Source organism: Carlito syrichta, unplaced genomic scaffold, assembly GCF_000164805.1.
Source record: "Carlito syrichta isolate Samal-C Ts95f unplaced genomic scaffold, Tarsius_syrichta-2.0.1 Scaffold305249, whole genome shotgun sequence".
Lineage (NCBI taxonomy): Eukaryota > Metazoa > Chordata > Mammalia > Primates > Tarsiidae > Carlito > Carlito syrichta.
In genome coordinates this window covers 237,424-256,928 of record NW_007249345.1, presented here as the reverse complement: position 1 = coordinate 256,928, position 19,505 = coordinate 237,424, and positions in this window count along the sequence as shown.

Below are 19,505 nucleotides of genomic sequence, written 5' to 3'. Positions count from 1 at the left end.
CTCCCCCCTCGCCACCCCGCCCCCTGGCCAAATAACTACCCTTGAACCACTTTATTAGCCGCACTTGGCCCCACACTCGCTGCGGGGAGGGGCGGGGGACGGGGTCCGTCGCTCACCTTTATTTATTGCCGCTCTCGCCCCCCTCTCCATGTTTTTTATTCCTAAGTTCTTTTGTTCTAAGGGGGATGATGGCATTTACTTTTCTGCTTTGTGTAGCAGGGCAGTCGCGGGGAATCGGCCACGTAGAATCCGGCGGTTTGTCATATTTTATTAGTGAAAGTATTTTATGCCTATTCCACCTCCGAGGACTGGAACATGGAGAACTGCAGGGAGGGGAAAGGGGAGAAAGAAAAAAAAAATCAGGAGAATTCTTGTTTTGAGAGATTTCTTGGCGGGGTGGGGGAGGGCCTTTTTTTTTTTTTTTTTTTTTTTTTTTTTTTTTGGAGGGGGTTTATGGAGATTTTTTAATCGATAGTTTTCAACTTAAAGCTTCACGGTTTTGTGTGGATGTGCTGCTGGATTCTAAAATAACCTCCGACCACAATAAATTTTTTAAAAGTCAAAAATCCTAGATTTAAAAAAAAAAAAAAACCCTACTGGTCAGTGATATTATCTGTTCTGTGCAGCACGTTTGACTTAATATAGTGTCGGCCTTCGAATGTTAAATAACAATAAACCCCAACCTCAACTGAATACAAATGGGGGGGTGGGGGTGGTTTTGTTTTTAAGGCTCAGCACTTTTGCAGCGTCTGCCACTACGCATTTTCCAGGCATTGATTAGCCATGCAACTCCCATAGGCATGAAGTCCAGTTTTTGCAGATAAAGAGCAACAGTGGTGAAATGATTTGCCCAAAGTCAAAGTGAGTCATTCGCAGAACCAGGAATAGCCTTGGACTTTATTTGTTACTCCTCACATCTTTTCCGTTAAATAATATTTCCTCCAAGAAATAGTTATTTAAAAATAGACACTCTTTACCTTGTTATGTATATTCGCCAAAGGTGCTTTGAGATCATCGGATATGAAGGTATTTCCTTACTCCTGCAAATTTAAGTTTAGCTTCTCAAGAAAAAGCAATTTTCAGAAATTCTGACTTTTTTGAAAATAAAGTATGGACTTTATTGTACATGTGTAGGCCATTTAGTAGTCTGAGCTTTATGTTAAAAAAAATTCACAGCAGTGAAAGTGTAAGAGTTTGAGAGCAAAAATGAAAATTCCTATAAATGATTCAAGAAGCCTGGATGAACTCATAATGTTGTGAAACTAAACCCATAACACAGTCAAGATGAATAATGGAAGGACAGGTTGGGTAGTAAGACCCAGTTTTACCATCTAGAGATAACTCTAACGTATTTAAAATGAGGAAGGGAGGGGGCTTTCAAGCTGGACCACTAGTCACTGGAACCATAATCTAATGGTATCATTTCAGACCATCCCAGGCTGTCAACATATTTTTAAAGGAAGAAAGCGTTAGCATTCTTTCTGGAAAAAAGTTAAATTTTTTTCAGAATTTCACAGACAAATATTCAGAGGCTCGAGTTGGATAAATGCTATAGAACAGAGGTCAGCAAACTTTTTCTATAAAAGCCCAGGTAGTAAAAACTGTACATTTTGCACATCGTACAGTCTCTGTCACAGCTTCTCAACGCTATGCTATTGTAACACAAAAGTATCCATGTAAATGAATGTAAACAAATGAACCCGGCTATCTTCTAATAAAATGTTTATGGGCCTTGACATCTGAATTTCATGTACGTTTCATGTGTCATGAAATATTCTTTTGATTTTTTTCAATTATTAAAAAAATATATTTTAAAAAACATTCTTAGTTTGTGGGCTCCACTAAACCAGGCAGTGGGCAGGCTTGGATTGGTGGACTGTCATTGCTGATCACTGCTATAAAGGACTAATGTTGACTAACCACTGAACTTGTATAAGAGGGTGCTTGGTTATTAAGATGTGTGTGCAGTAATCAAAAATCAATGTCATGCAAAGTTGTCTTCCAGATGTTTATACTTCAATTAAAATATTTTTCACTGAATATAGGAGTGTCTAACAGTCCTATAACTGCCAAACTTTATGGAAAAGAATACTCGAGCTTGTGATTCCTACATATTCTATTATATACTCTTCCTTACCCTAAGATAGTAAACAGGAGTGGAGCCATGCAGACCCAGATTCTGATATTTAAATATCACTCATTTTCAGTTAAGGCACTTTGGGCAAGTTACTTAACTCTCAGATCCTCAGTTTTCCCATCTTGTAAGATGCAGCTATTAATACCTACTTTGTAGAGCTATGGAGGAGATTGAATGAGATAACTCATGTAAAGTGTTTAGCACAGTGCCTGGCACGTAGAGCTGCAGAACATCTTTCCCTGTGGCCTCAAATTCATTTTCTGAGTTAACTGGAGAAGGTGATAGGTGGCATCCCAATATGTTGACAGTGAAGATGTGGCATGTAGGGTTCAGGGAGTCTTGGTTTGATTGAAGGTTGTGAGGTTGGTATTGTGGTCCATTCTGGTGGGTCTTTCTCAAGCTCTCAGCATCTCTGTGTGCCTGACACAGACTACTTGGTAGACCACACACTGGTTATGTGGTCTTAGACAAAGCACCTAGGCTTACTGAACTCTGGTGTTTCTTATATATAAAATAAAGAAAATACCTTGGGGGGGTTGTTGTAGGGCTAAATGGCATAGTGCTAAAGGAAGAAAAAGATAACAATTGGTATGTTAGTGAAAATCCCGGAAATAAGTTGAAAATCGAGAGTTTACCATCAAAGCCTGCTTTGAGGGACATCATTCAAAGTTTAGGCATGAATGACATAATAATAGCAGGTGCACAATAACTTAGAATTTGCTCTCCTGTCCACCCAAACCATTTAATTGCCATCAAAACCTTGTGGAACAAAGGCAAAACTCAAATTTTGAATGTCACCGAATATCAGATCTGCAGTTTTTAATTTTTGTAAAAGTAGTCAAATATATCAGTTTTCATATATATTTCTAACTTCTTTTCCATGCTCCAAGAGGTCATCCAAATTTCAAGAATAGAAGAAAACTTATAATTTTCTTCTTGTATTTTTACGGTTTCTGTTTTTTTTACGTTTGCCGTATTACATTTATATATATAAATATTATATATTTATATATATATATGTAATACGATAAATGTAATAAATATATATGTAATATATATATGTACATACATTATTATATACATATATATATACACATATATATACACCTATATATACACACATACATACTATATATATATATACACACACCTATATATATGTGTGTGTGTAAGATAGGAGGTAGGAATTTAAATAACCTTTGTCCAATCAAAAGTATTTACTAAATATTGGGATTTTGTTGGATAATGTAAAATGTCATTAAAAATAATAAAACAGCTAACTCCCTCTAAAGACTGTCTGTCTAATGCAGAGACACTATAAATGTGGAACACATATAACAGGCATTATGCATTATAATATTATACAATGGTTTTATATGCTTTATAATAGAGAATGAATAAAGAAATTCTTCAAAATTTTCTTATTTTACAGTTTTGTAGTATCACAGAACACACCCATACCCATGGATATTAAAGTATTTTTGATACAGGCTCACACCTGTAATCTTAGCACTTTGGGAGTCAGAGTGAGAGGATTGCCCGAGCCCAGGGATTCGAGACTAGCCTGGGCAACTTGGCAAGACCTCATCTCCACAATAAATCAAAAAAACTAACCAAGTATGGTGGCATGCTCCTGTGGTTCCAGCTTCTTCTGAAAGGCTGAGGCAGAAGGATCATCTGAGCCCAGTAGGTTGGGGCTGCAGTGGCTGTGAGCGTGCCACTGCACTCCAGCCTGGATGACAGAGTGAGACTCCAACTCAAAAAAAAAGGATGTTTGTACTTGCATATGATTATCTCTGATATTCTGGAATTTGACAGTACTTCAAAGTAATGAACCCCAACCCCCCACCAAAGGACTAATTGACAATTTTCTCATCCAGCCTGGCCCCTCTCCCTCTTCATTCAACCACTATCCTTTTTTTTTTTTTGCTCCAGGCTGAAAAGTAACCCCATTATCTCTTAAAAGGTCAGCCTAAAGAAGACTTCAACTGTATCTGAAATCCTGAGGGTTATACTTTTTCATCGAAGCAGGGAGGTAAATATTGAAATTCATCAGACCTTCTTTTCTAATTCTTATTGGGCTGGAATATATGAAAACCTAGCTTGTACCAACAAAGTGCTTAAATAAGTAGAGGAGATATATCATTATGATTTTTAAAGAATTATGACAGAAAATCCCCAGTGACTAGCAGAAGTTGAATGTACTTTCTTTCTCCCCACTGTCTCCGTGGTTTCTGATCTTTTTGAGAATCTTTGCTTTAACTGCCTTGTGTGTGCATTCATAGGAGGCCAAAATCACAATTGGAAATGGGTCGGGTATAACTTGTAAATAAATAAATATTGATGAATGAATACCTTCCATTTTATCACTTTGCCATAATCCCCAAGGTCAATTTAATCCTAAATAATTTCAGTTTTGTGTGCGTTTAGTAGAATTAACTAGACAGGGCTTCTCAACCTCACCGCTATTGACATTTTGGCCAGATAAATTTTTTGTGGTAGGGGGCACTGTAGGGCATTTAGCACATCCTTGGCCTGTACCCACTTGATGCCAGTAGCAGCTACCCCACAGTTGTGACAGCAAAAAACATCTCCAGACACTGCCAAATATCCCCCGTGTGTATGGGGTGAGGGTGGAGTGGGGTCAGGAATATAAAACTGCACTGAGGTTGGGGTTGTGGGAGGGGGTGGCTGAGAACCGCAGAACTAGCCCAAACACCATGGATAGATGGGTGTGTGCATCTGTATGACTCTGCCCTCCAAGGAGTAGATCCTGATTTCTTTTCCAAAAGTAACCGATGCAGATCAGGGGGCCTGGGCTGGACCTGTTGTTAAAAACTAAAATGGCTGCTGCAGTTAGAGCTAGAGAAATGTCTGCCTTAAAGCTGCCGAACTGCTAAAAGTATCACAGGGAGATTTTCCAAGACGGAGAATTTGAAAGAGTTTTAGCACCTTGTTATTTCCACCTTTGATATCTAATCTTTGATAACTGTTATCAACATAAATAAATTATATTGTGGGCCTGAGCAATGAATAGTGTTATCTAGTGTAAGTTGTTCCCAGATTTGGAGTCTAAGAACGTGAGCTTGGGCCTGGGCTCTGCAAATGTCCAACTAAATACTTTTCTCTCTGGGCTATTTCCTTGTCCAAAATGGGGAGAATGATAACACTTAACCCACTGGATAATTATAAAGGTCCAAGCTGTTCATGAGCAGTAGCAGGGCTTATTCTTGAGAAAGTAAGAAAACTGGAATCAGTTTTGGCTTTTTTGGCTTGACCCTGGACAGATGATGCCCTATTGTAAGCCACAGTTTCCTTATGTGCAAAATGTAGAAGTAATTATATGACATATGACTTTACAGAGTTTTTATGGAGGCTACGTGAGATAATGTGTGTCATACGTGCTGCGTAAAGATTATTATTTTGGTCCTTCAGTAAATTATGTCACATTGCACACTATGTATCATTTCATTGTTATTTCTTTTTCTGAGATCATTGAAACCTGGAAACCTGAAAAACTCATTAGTACACCTATATGAATGAAACTTTTAAATATGTTACATCCCAAATTCTAACCAAGTGAAAGCAGCATTAAACTGTAGCATGCAACCTTCTGTCTTCCAAGTGAAATGGTTAGAGCACAGGTTTGTTACAAGAACATAAGGTTTTTCCCTCACTGAAATAATGTTCTAATAAGTTTTTTACAACCTCTGTATCACATAAAGCACATGGGGTCAGGCATAGTGTATCCAGCTAGCACAAAGTTTGTCCAGTCCTAGACATTTAAATATGCCTAGGTGTTATTGCAAAATTCACCTTCCCCCCAAACATTAGCAAATTGCATTGCAGTCCTAAAATAGGGTACAAGTGATATTTTCTAAGTTAAAACATAAAAAAGGAATCTGAGAGTATCTTTTACATAAACTTTTAAACTGAAGTATAACATTCTTAAAGAGAAGTGAACTGACCTCAAGTGTACCTTTTGATACATTTTCACAAAGTGAACACACCTATTGATAAGTATTTCTGAAGGCAAGAGAATTCTGTAATAAACAGACATTTTATCATTAGGGAGGTTAAAAGGGGATCACGTGAATTTGAAAGAAGGCAATGACAGTGGAGATTTCCCAGACAAGATAGCATCTACCTTTGACACGCAAATGTGATTTTGAATTATCAAATGAAGACATTGCAAAATGATAAACTGGAATCAGTTTGCCAAAGTCATCTCACCATCTACCGCTTGATATATGGTCTTGGGCAGTTTACTTCTAATGCCTCGGTCTTCTCATTTGTTAAATGGAGAGAATAATAGAATTGTTGTTTGGATTAAATAACACTTGTAAAGGTTTGGGTGAGTCTGACACATAAGCTCTCAATGAAAGCAAATCATTATCCACTTGGGATGATGCCCCAAGGGACAATAGGAAGGGAGTTATGGAGATCTCAAGAATTCTTTTAGAAAATAAGGAAATTGTGTACAGAAGGGGAACTGGATTAGAATGGCTGAGGGGTGCTACCATAGAGCCCCAGGACTCACACCAGCAAGGAGGATTGGTAAAGGCTACAGCATGAGAGAAAGCAGGGTATCTGGAGGTGGCAGGTGGGGTGATGAGCCAAATAGCTGTGAAGACAGTGCCATTCTGAACAGAAAGCCACAGGGGTGTGCCTAGCATCCAAACAGGACATGACCTGATTTTTTTAGAGACCAGAGTAAGGTCTAAGAGTGATTGTTTGCTTGATGTGGGTCTAGAGAGAGGAACGAGAGAAGCAGCAGCCACAGAAATCATAATCCCAGGGGTCAGAGTCTTGAAAGGCCTGTGCATAAAGGAGGGGAACTCGTTTAGGGCTGTGTGCAAGGCCAAGCATCAGCGCACCTTATAGCTTATGAATGGCCTCAAATGTGTATCTTTAGGCCAGGCATTCCCTCGCGCTGAAATAAGATGTAAGTGTGCACTTGAATCAACTTGAATACTGAATGAGAGAGATACTACAGTACTACGGAAAAATGGGGCAGACTGGGTGTCAGAACCTTGACATGGCAGAGAAATATCTCCCTTCTGATGACAGCAACAAGGAGTTCCCCCAAAGCCAGCCAGCAACCTGATTTGCTGCAACTGGACCTTTTGCACTGAGTCCCTCATTTCTTTTTCATTCTCTTAATCTTGGAAAAATGACTTATCATTGCTCTAAGGATCTTTGAAAGGAGGCCATTTGGTTTCTCTTTTCTTGATTGGTGGCAGAAGCTGTATCAGCCTATAAGATTCAGCAGGACAATTATGGTGACTAAATGTGACCAGTGTTCTCACTTTCATGAAACATCTCTTGCTGATGGATAAAGGGTATAAAATAACCAAGCCAGGAATGGCAAATCTGTGGTTTGTGGGTTTCCCAGGGCCTAAACTTGGCCTCAGAATCCTTCTCAACACAGTGCATCATGCAGCCATTACCAATAGTTTGGAACTTGCCCAAGATAGAACTCTATTTTGTCATACCTAGACTCAGCCCTGATGCCTTGCGATAATTAATGCACCTATCCAATCCGCTTCTCCCAAGTCCAATGCTAAGGGTGTCAGATGTGAAATTTTGCCCAGTTTCAGCCCTGCATATTTAAACTAAGCCTGGGATAGGTAAAGATTGCCTCTCTGTTTAGGCAACTATTCTCATATTTCTGAGTTTATAACTGATTTATGACCTATAAGTAATCACATCAACCTCACTGCTGAATAATTTGCATACTGAGGTCATGCCCTTTGAATGAACCTGACACCCATTCGTGTTAAACCAACCAGCCATGTGCATCAAATCTAGAACACATAGAGAACCTCACTCCAAAAAAGTGGCCATGGAGAAGTAGAAGGGCTAAACTTTATTTCCTCATTTTAAGTCCAGCAACTTACTCTCTTTTCAGTTTCATTTTCTTCATCTCCAAAATGGGATATCATTTTCTGCACAGGTTGCAATGTTAAGAGAACTATTTAAATAATACGTGTCGCCAGGTGCAATGGCTCATGCCTGTAATCCCAGCACTTTGGGAGGCAGAGGCAAGAGGACTGCCTGAGCCTAGGGGATGGAGACCAGCCTGGGCAACTTGGAGAGACCTCGTCTCTACAATAAATCAAGAAAAATTAGCCGGGCGTGGTGGTGCACACCTGCAGTTCCAGCTACTTGGAAGGCTGAAGCAGAAGGATTGCCTCACCCCAGCAGGTCGAGGCTGCGGTGGCCATGAGTGTGCCACTGCATTCCAACCTGGGTGACAGAGTGAGGCTCCATCTCAAATAAATAAATAAATAAATAAAATACATGTTGTCAAGGCCCTCAGAACCCAAAGCATCATTTCTGTAGATATATCCTTCTTTGATGAAAGCCATATTATCCCAGGGCTAGGAAAGACCAATCATTTGTGTTTTACACTTCATTATGAAAATAATTCAAATCTCTTCAGCACTGTGATATTGATGAGATGGGAGGGGTGCAGTCCACATTGTCCCCATCTGTAAAATGGACAAGTCACACCACCCGTTTCCCTCCCCTTGCTTATGGACAACTGATATGGTAGAAGTTGCAAATGATTGAGCTTACCAAGAACTGATGCTATAAGTGAAAAGAGGAATTGATTACATTTAAATTCTAATTTTTTTTTTTTTTGAGTTGGAGTCTCACTCTGTCGCCCAGACTGGAGTGCAGTGGCCCTCCTGGCCACCGCAGCCTCGACCTGCTGGGCTCCGGCGATCCTTCCGCCTCAGCCTTCCGAGTAGCTGGAATTACAGGCGTGCGCTACCATGCCCGGTTAATTTTGATTTATTGTAGAGATGCGGTCTCCCCAAGTTGCCCAGGCAGGTCTCGAACCCGCGGGTTCAGGCAGTCCACTCACCTCAGCCTCCCAAGGTGCGGGATTACAGGCTGAGCCACAGTAAATTTTAATTTAAAATAACTTACCATCCCAGCGTCTGGATTGGTGGACAAAACTAAGGGTAATCGGGCTGGATGTGGTGGCTCATGCCTATAATCCCAGCACTTTGGGAGGCCAAGGTGAGAGGACTGCCTGAGCCCAAGGGTTCAAGACCAGCCTGGGCAACATGGCGAGACCTTATCTCTAAAAAAAAAAAATAAAAGAAAAAGAAAAATTTTTTAAAAAGACTAAAAGTAATAGTGGGTTGGGGGCTTCGGGCTAAGAATTGCACTGGTAGAGATGGAGATGATGCAGAGAAGTAGGGACCTGAAATAACATTGTGTTCTCCTAACCTACTGAGAGTGAGGATTAAAAAAAAAAAAAAGACACATTTTCAAATAGCCACTTGGGGATTTTGACTCCCCGAAGGTGCAGGTGTTATGAGTTTCAGAGCCACAAACACTTTATTTTAATACTAGTTCCTCAATTAGCATAAGCACAAACCTATTATTTTTCCAAGTACATTGTATTGTCGCTGTTCATCTAATAGAAAAGAAAACCTCATTCCAGTTTCAATCTGGATGAATATGATATTTCCTTTGCTAAACGTCAGTGGGTTGATGGGATCCACGCCAAGTGGAAATGCTCAAACCCAAGCTTTGTGACTAGCTGTGCCTCAAGACACCTCATTTTACCCTGGAGTGTGCTCGCCTCAGCAACTTGGGCAAAACCCAAAAAATCGCAGAGCAAAACCAACTGACACTATGACCACATTAACACACAAGTTTTATGTTCATGGTACTGGAACTTGTCAGTTTTCAAAAATGTTGTTTTAAAGAAAAATGTTGGGCCTGAGTAATTGTGAATAACCAGAAAAAGCAAGCAAACAAAATACGACAGTTTGCAAGTGTGGCCTGTTTCTGATAGTCAAAAATGATCTCTCCAATATAAGGTGTGTTTAAATCTAATAGTTTATTGTTAAAGTTTTCATTTTTTTATTTTGTCAGACTTACAATTTCAGATAAATTGTCTCCTCGTCATTGATGGTATTTCAGTTGGAAATAGCTCCCAAAGCCTTAAATCTCAATTTATCTGCCTTCTCAGGTGCATTTAGCTTTTTGACACATCAGAGTATCTTAAATTTCTATGAACTGGGAGTCCAAGTCTCAGTTCTGCTGTTAGCTAGCTGCTGGGCTGGGCACGGTGGCTCAAGCCTGTAATCCCAGCACTTTGGGAGACCAAGGTGAGAGGATTGCCTGAGACCAGGGGTTCAAGACCAGTCTGGGTAACTTGAGGAGCTCTCGTCTCTACAATAAATCAAAAAATTAGCCAGGCATGGTAGCACGCACCTGTATTTCCAGCTCCTTGGAAGGCTGAGGTAAAAGGATCACCTGAGTCCAGCAGTTCGAGGCTGCGGCGGCCATGAGTATGCCATTGCCCTCCAGCCTAGGTGACAGTGAGACTCCAACTCAAAAAAAAAAGGAAAAAAGAAAAAGTCACTGACCTTAACAGGCTTCAGTTTTTCATCTTTAAATGTCTGTATCTTATCACACCAGGATAGTTGGCGGATTTAAAGCAGGGTCCCTAAAATGTTCCTAATGAGTATTTTTTTTTCCTATGAAGACTTACTGTTAATCATTAACAGTAAGAACAACAACTGCCATTTACTAAGCATTCTGCACCAGATGTTTTATACATATTTAAAATTTTATAGATAAGAAAACTGAGGTACAGAGGGGTAAAGTAAATCGTCGAAGGTCACAGAAATGGTAAACGGCAAAACTGGGATTCCTGCCCACGGCTACTTAGAGTCAGTTTCTGCTTTCTAATGGGAATTCCCATGAGCCTCAGGGAAGAAAGATGGGTCAGCGCTAGGCCGAGATGAACTGGGCAAGGCTTGGAGAAGAATGGATGAATCCTGAGGCAAGAGTCTCCAAAGAAGAATAACTCACCTCTTTCCCAAAAAGTCGTCTCCATTCTACATAGGAAGACACAAGTATGATGGAAAATATGGGTTTTGGAGCCTGAAAGGCTTGGGTTAGAATCTTCACTAAGTTACTGCTTAGTTGAGGGGTCTTAGAAAAATGGCTTATCCATGCTCTGCCTTGTTTTTCTTATCTCTGAAATAGGGATGGGATAGAATGTGAAATGGAAATAATCCATGTAAAGTGTCTTGCACCAGAAGGCACACAATACATGTCGGGCAAAATATCAACTATTTCTCTAAGCACTTTGGTAGCATCTCCCAAAGTATGTTGTTGATAGACACTGGGTAATAAAAAAGAGAAGAGATGAAAGAAGTTTTAAGGGAGGGGACAGTTTGACAGTCAAGTAAATCTGAGAGAGACTGTCAGGCCAAGTTCAACTGCTTCTTGACTGCAGTACTTCTCAGAACCTTTAACTTGCAAAGATGCAATAGGAATCTCTAAGAGGAAGCCTTTCCCAACTTATTTTAATTCTATAACCCCATTTTTATAACATATCTTACATGATTGGTGTCCCTGGGAACACTTGCTAGGAAGTGCTGGTCTGGTGACTTTTGAGAGAAAAGCCAGCTTGCTCCATTCCTGCCATGATAGTGCATTACTATTTCGTAGTGCCCCCAGAGTTCTCTCTCTTTTCCATTTACTTTTCCCTAAAATAGGACTTCTCCTCTTTACAAATGTCACAGGATGAAGCACTAAAGCGTGACTTCCAGCATCCATACAAGTGAAAAGTTCAGCTCCCAACAGGACCAGGCAGCATCTACAAAGCAAACCACACAAGACCCACGGGGCTGAGACATTATTTGGGGCCTCAGGGTGGTAAGACGTGGCTGCTTCCCTGCTTCTCCCAGAGAAGTTTAAAATGTGCAGGTTACTCCCTAGACCCCTGGAAGGCACTGACATGGGGAAGAGGGACCTGGTGTCACTTACCCAGAGAGTAGCCAGGGTGACTCTGCTTAGACTCCTGTCCTTGCACTTGTTCCAAGGCCAGCCCAGCCCAAGAAGGGGGAAAGAATTAAGCAGAGGATCAGCTTTTTATTTTCATGTACAAAGTACTTGCCCTCGGGTTATAAATGTTATTGCATTTGTGTAGCACTTTACTGCGGTCCTCAGCTCGCAAGCATCATAGGATTCCAGTGGCTGTTACTTTCCCAACCCTTGATCAATAGCTTATTTCTATTGCCTTCAGTCCCAGCTGCCAATCTGTTCTGTATAATGTGGGAGGCGGACTTCACTGCTCTCCAGCTGTACATGTTATGAATGTAAACGGTGCAAGGAACGTGTGTGTGTGTGTGTGTGTGTGTGTGTGTGTGTGCGCGCGCGCACGTGCGCGCATGCTGATTGGGGGACATGGAATTTTTGACCAAGGGATCACCAAAATGAGCCCCTTGTTCTGGGAGACTACCACTAAACTAGCAGTTTTCGAGTTTTCGCTCTAGTCAGTCTCTCTCGCTATCTCGCTCTTGTTTTCTGTCTTTGTCTCTCCCTCTTTCTGAAATGATGTGCTTGGTGATCTGTAGTGGATCAGGAGAAATGAGACCCAATTCACTCTCGAGTGTCTGTGGTTTTATTTTATATATTTTGGGGGGAGATGGAAAGATCTAAGTGCCAAGAGAGAAGAAGTCATGTCTGTCTTGTTCATCACCCCTGGAGACCTAGTACCTAGAATAAGTTTCACACAAAGTAGGTGCTCAGAAAATATTTGTTGAGTGAATGAATCCAGGTTAGCGATAGGAGAGGAAGAGAGCCCCAGAACAATGTCCTGAAGCCACCTGAGTGAAAAACAGAGGGCGAAGGTTTCGTGTTGCTGGCAACAAAGGGGACCATAGACAGCTACGACATGTCTACTTTATTTCAGCCTCACTCTAGCCACCGTGGGAACCACAAAGAAATGACAACACTAAGCGTAACCAGCTACTACTGTTTTATTTTTCCAGGGAGCAGGAGAGTCAAGAAACCACTTAGAGGATGAATACCTCACCTCCCCTTCTTTCTCTCACCTAGAAGCCAGTTTTGAGACAAACCCACTCTAGGAGAGACTTTGAAGGAGGACCCCAAGACTCCAGACACTCTCCAGCGCCAAGAAGACAACTCCAGCTCACAGCGAGGCAGCCAGGCCTGCCCTTGTCCGAAACTACTACGTCCTTGAGACTCAGACAAACCTCTCCCGGCGTGGCAGAGGGATGTTGAGGTGACATTCTTTCCCCTGCCACTCAGCATCTTTGAAACAATCCTCCTCCGGCTTGGGAGAATATGCATGAATTCACTGCAGACTAGGGCCATGGAAGGTGAAAATCTCCTTTCTCCCTGGAAGGAAAACTGGTCACAAGTGGAAAAACATACCTCCCATGGAAAACAGACTGCAAGCTCTTTCAGGCTAAGTTTTTTGCTTGCCAGTGTTAGAAATCCATGTCCATGGAATTAGTGAATGAGGAACCAACCTCGTTGGAGGGATATCGGGGTATGTGATGGGGCTGGGGCAGTGGGCTTCAGAGGGACTCCCCTTGTTTGCCCATAGCCAGCCACACTGGGGTTTCCTCCTCAGGTCTCCCTAGAGTTCCTGACCTCGGGGGTCCATGACTGGAGGGGAGCAGGAGGTTGGCACAGACCTCTTGGCTCTGCACCATGCCTCCCAGAGTGTACTATGAATTAATATTTTTAATAAATCCTGTAATTATCTTGTGAACAGAACATTTTTGTGGCATTGTATTTTTTGGTGCTCAAAGCATTAATTTGTTCAATATAAACATTAAAAATATACTATCACACTTTCGTAATCGTGTTTCTTTATTTCTTAATGCACTAGGAGTCTCACAAAATGGAAGTCAGCTCTAAGGTTCCAACTGAGAGGTGCACTCAGCTCCGGGTAGCTGTCCAAGTGGCCAGCCAGACTGTGGCTAGCAATCAGACCCAGTCTGGAATGTCTTGGAGGAACACTGATCTGATCAGAGATTAGGTCAGAGGTTCCCCCCACAGCCAATTATGATGCTGTAAGCTCCCTCCTGGAGGCAGGAGAAAGGGGTCATTATGGGCTGGGCAGAGACCCACATCGTATGAGGAGGAAACCCAAAATACCCAAATTTATTTATTAAAAATTGTGTGTTTATTCTTACATGTTTAAACTTAGTCACTTTCAAAGCACTCTGCGTTTGATGCAATGCGCCTATCGAGACATTTTCTCCACTGCTCAAAACAGTTTTTGAACTCGTCAGTGTTGATGCCTTTTAGTGCTTCTGCCATTTTTCGTTCCACCTCTTCTACATCAGCAAGACATTTCCCTTTGAGGACTGTTTTTCAAGAGAAACAACAATAAGTTGCTCGGGGTGAGATCGCGTGATTAGGGAGGCTGGAGCACAGGGGATCATGCTGTTTTTGGTCAAAAACTGTTGAACACTCAGCATAGTGTGGGCAGGTGCGTTGTCAAGGTGGAAGAACCAGTCTGTTAGCCACATTTCAGGACATTTCTTCTGCAAATTGTGACACACGTTCTTGAAGTTTCCAGGTAAAAACTTTGGTTGACTGTTTGATCTGGAGGAACAAATTTCAAGTGTACTACAAAGGGCCTGCCCTCCAAAAGATAGTTCCAGGTTTTTGGGGTCCCCCCATGTATCTAACATATCACCCTCTTCCTAGGCTCACACTGCACAGAAGCCCAATTGTTGCAGGTTTCCAACTGGCTGAGCAGAGGACCCCAGGACTGTGATCTCGGAGGGAACTCACTGGGAAGTACGACTTTCCTAAGTGTGTATGACCCCATTTCCTCCCAGTTTTGTCCCTCTAGTACATCACTACTCTCCTTAATCCTGATTATTTTTTCTTTATTTGTAATGCTCCGTTTTATCAAATGTTTGGAGTTATCTCAAATCCTCTGTGACAGGACAAAAGACCAAAGAGTTGAATAAATATCAGGGTTTGTATTTAATGCCACCAAATCAACACACATCTTATAAACTTCTTGGGATCTTAGACACTCTTCAAACGGGTTTGGTCCAAGTTAGGCTTGATCTTCTTTCTTTCCTTCCTTCCTTTTTTCCTTCCTTCCTTCCCTCCCTCCCTCTCTTCTTGTCTTCCTCTCTCCTTCCCTCCCTCTTTCTCTTTCCTTCTTTCTTTTGTTTTTTTAAGAGTAACTTTTTCTGTAGAAGCAATATGGATGTCCTTAATTTTTTAAGCAGTGAAGTATGACCAATAAAATAAAAACTATTCAAATTCCCACCACATCCCCCACAAGAGCTAATTACGGTTAATATTCTGGTATATAACTTCATAGATATTTTTCAATAAAATTAGGCCCAGTGCCATGGCTCATGCCTATAATCCCAGCACTTTGGGAGGCCGAGGGAGGTAGACTGCTTGAGCCCAGGAGATTAAGACCAGCCTGGGTAACATACAGAAATCTCATCTACAAAAAATAAAAATAAAAAAAATCGGCAGGGTGTGGTGGCACACACCTGTAGTCCCAGCTACTCAGAATACTGAGGTGGAAAGATCAGCTGAGCCCAGGAGGTGATCATGCCACTGCAATCCAGCCTGGGTGACAGATTGAGACCTTGATTCTAAATAAATAAATAAGTAAATAAATAAATAGAGTTCCACTATAAAAATAAACCTGCTATAACACTGACTTGTATTCTACTTTTAACTTGGCAATATATCATGTTTCTTTTCACATCACTGCATATAATTCTGGAAACATTTTATTTTCTAAACTAGAATCAACTTTGTTTTTCTAATGCCTAAAATATTCAACCAATACAGAGAAACAGATTCGCTCATAATTTCTTCCTAAAGATAATCACTAGATCACAAGTATCTTCCCACATCAATACTTATAATATAAATACATCATCCTTCTTGATGGCTACATTGAATTCCATTCCATTGAATAAATGAACCAATCACCTCTTGTTGGAAACATATTCCAATTTTTCACTATTTTTATAATTTTACACTGTTATAAGGATTACTGCTGTACACATTGTATGTAAATCTTTATCATACATCTGATTACTTCTTTAGGAAAAAAATCCCTAGAAAGAAAATTGTTGAGAAAAACAAGATACATATTTTAAAATTTGATCATACTAATAATTGATCTCTAGAAAACTGGACCAATTATATTTCACCAACATTATGAGATAAACTGATTTTCCACACCATCTCCACCATTGGCCATTCTCACTCTTTTTTATCTTTGCCAATAAGATGGCTGAAAAATTGTCCATTTTCGTTTCAGTCTGTAAGTCTTTGATTACTGATAAAGTTGAAGCATATTTTTATATCTTCATTAGTCAGTCCAATTTAATTTATGATTTATTTGTTTATGTTCTTTGCCTATTTTATTAAAGTATTCTTTTCTTATCAATTTGTAAAAGTCCTTTGTATATTAAGGTTGCTAACCTTGACACATATGTTAAAATTATTTTTTCTCGCTTTGCTCATTGTACCTTTTGCCATAGAAAGTTTTCATTTTTATATATTTGCATCAGCCCTAGGCAACAAAATGTCAAGTAACAGGCTTAAACCATAAAATATTAACTGTTTAATTAACCTGAAATTCAGAGGTAGGTGGTCCCAGGATTGGTTTGGTGGTTCAGAGATGCCATCACTCTTTTCATGTCTTGGCAGTGACTCCCCTTGTAAGACAAAGTGGCTGCTATACCTTCAAATACTACATACCCACACTCCAACTAGTAAGGATGAGGACAGCAAAGGAAGGGGGTAAGGACAAAGAATTTATTTTCATCTTACAGGTCTCTTATTTCATCAGGGAGGGAAATCTTTCCAGAACGCTCCTGTAGATTCTTACATCTCACTGGTAACCGGTAGTGTCTGCCAAAATAGTGTAACCTGTCAATCACTTTCTCCATGACTTATGACTTAGTACCATATCACCAAAGGATCCCCCCCATCCCTCAGATTCTTTTAAAATGCGCTCCATTATCCCTTCCTAAAGATAATCACTAGATCACCAGAATCTTCACCAGTATCATCAATACATATAATATAAATACATCTTCCAGAATTTTCAAGTTTTTGTTTCTTGGTTCATTTTATTTATTTCCAACACTTTAAACATAATTTGTTTGTTTGTTAATATTTGAGTCAAGGTCTCACACTGTTGCCCAGGCTGGAGGGCAGTGGCATGATCACAGCTCACTGCAGCCATGACATCCTGGGATCAGGCGATCCTTTCTCCTCAGCCTCCTGAATCGCTGGGACTGTAGGCACGTGCCACCACGCCTGCTAATTTTCTGTTTTGTAGAATCGAGTTCTCCCTGTGTTATCCAGGTTGGTCTCAAACTCCTGGACTCAAGCAATCCTCCCGCCTCGGCCTCCCAAGGTGCTGGAATTACAGGCATGAACCACCACACCCAGCTCCGGTATCACGATATTTTTAATCACTGCAGTTTTATATTACGTAGAACAAGTTATTCTTTTTCTATTATTTTATTGACTATTTTTCACCTGTTTTATTCTTCTAGATAAACAATAGAATTAGTTTAATTAGTCCCTCTCCCAGCAAATGTCCTCTTTTAGCATTTTGATTGAACTTACATTAAAATTATGAATTAATTTTAGAAGACTTCACATCTTTACCAACAGTTAGTCTTTTCTTCCAGGATCATTGAGTGTGCCCCTCCAGTTTTCAAGTGTTCTTTTATGCCCTTTAGCAAGGTTTTATCATTTTTTCATAAACATCTTATGTATATCGTTAAGTTTATTTGTAAGTATTTTCTTTTTTATGCTGATTGTAAATGGTATCTTTTATACCAATAGGAAAGCTCAGAATGGATCATGCTTGCATTTCTTAAATATACCTATTTGATTATGATTATTTAAAAATATTGCTTGATTCAATTTGCTAATATTTGTCATTTTTCTAAGAAAGGCAGGGCTGTAATATTTTAATACTTTGAAGGACTTTTCAATCATAAAGTTTACAAAGTTTATAAATATATTAAAGAACTTCTTTCTCTCTCTCCCTCTCTCCCTTCCTCCCTCCCTCTTTCCCCCCCTCCCTCCCTCCCTCCCTCTCTCTCTCTTTCTCAGAGTGAGGTTCTTACTCTGTTGCCCAGGCTGGAGTGCAGTAGCATGCCCATGGCTCACCGCAGCCTTGACCTCCTGGACTCAGAAGATCCTTCTTCCTACTCAGCCTGTCAAGTAGCTGGGACTACAGGTATGTGCCACCATACCCAGCTAATTTTTTTATTTTTGTAGAGATGAGGTCTTGCTACGTTGCCCAGTCTGGTCTTGAACTCCCAGGCTCAAAGAATCCTCTGCCTTGTCCTCCCAAAGTGCTGGGATTACAGGCATGAGACACTGAACCTGGCCTGGAACTTTCAATCTTAACTTTACTATAGAACTTTGTTTTTAATACAGTAGCCACCAGACATGTATGTCTAATGAGTGCTTGAATGCAACTGAAGAAATAAATTTTGAATTTTATTTTTAATTAACTTTTTTAAATGTAAAAACTGATGTTTGACTCCATTATTGGAAAACTTATTTTTATTTTTATTTTTTTTGAGTCAGAGTCTCACTTTGTCACCTATACTGGAGTACAGTGGCGTGATCATGGTCGCCACAGCCTCAACCTGCTAGATTCAGGCAATCCCTCTGTCTCAGTCTTTCAAGTAGCCAGAACCACAGGCACATGGCACCACACCTGACTAGTTTAGTTACTGCAGAACTTTTAAGCATTTTGGAATAGTTTAGGTATGTGAATCTACTTTTCAACTGTAAATTTCATAAAATCTAAATCTTCAGAGAGTATTTTTGATGAATTTTTGATGAACACTTAATGTCTGATTTGAGATGTGCTGTAGGTATAAAATACACACTCAAGCTTGAAGATAGTGTGAAAAAAATGTAAAATAGACAATAATTTTTATATTGATTATATTTTTAAATGATATTTTGGATCTATTGGATTAAATAAAATACATTATGAAAATTAATTTCACCTATTTCTTACCTTTTTAGAATTAGACCTAGTATGTGGTGAAGTAACTACTTTTTTTTAACATGACTACTAGATGATTTTAAATCATATATGAGGCTCATGTTATACTGACATTAGACACCATTGCTCTAGATTTTTAAATAATAGTATTTATCAGATCCTTAATATTTGCTATAACTACACTTATATTTTATAATTTCATACTGTTTCATCAAGTGGAGTTAAGTGTGTTTACTGTGTGTTTAGCCAATCTGTTAATTAATATTCAAGTTATTTCTTCCTTTTTTTTTCTTCCTTTCTTTCTTTTGATAACTATAAATTATTTTGTGTTTAACAAGTCTGTGGGTGTTATTTATTTGAATTGGAGTCTCACTCTGTTGCCCAGGCTGGAGTGCAGTGGCACGCTCATAGCCACCGCGGTCTCGACCTGCGGGGTTCAGGCGATCCCTCTGCCTAAGCCTTCCAAGTAGTTGGAACTACAGGTGTGTGCCACCATGCCTGGCTAATTTTTCTTGATTTATTATGGAG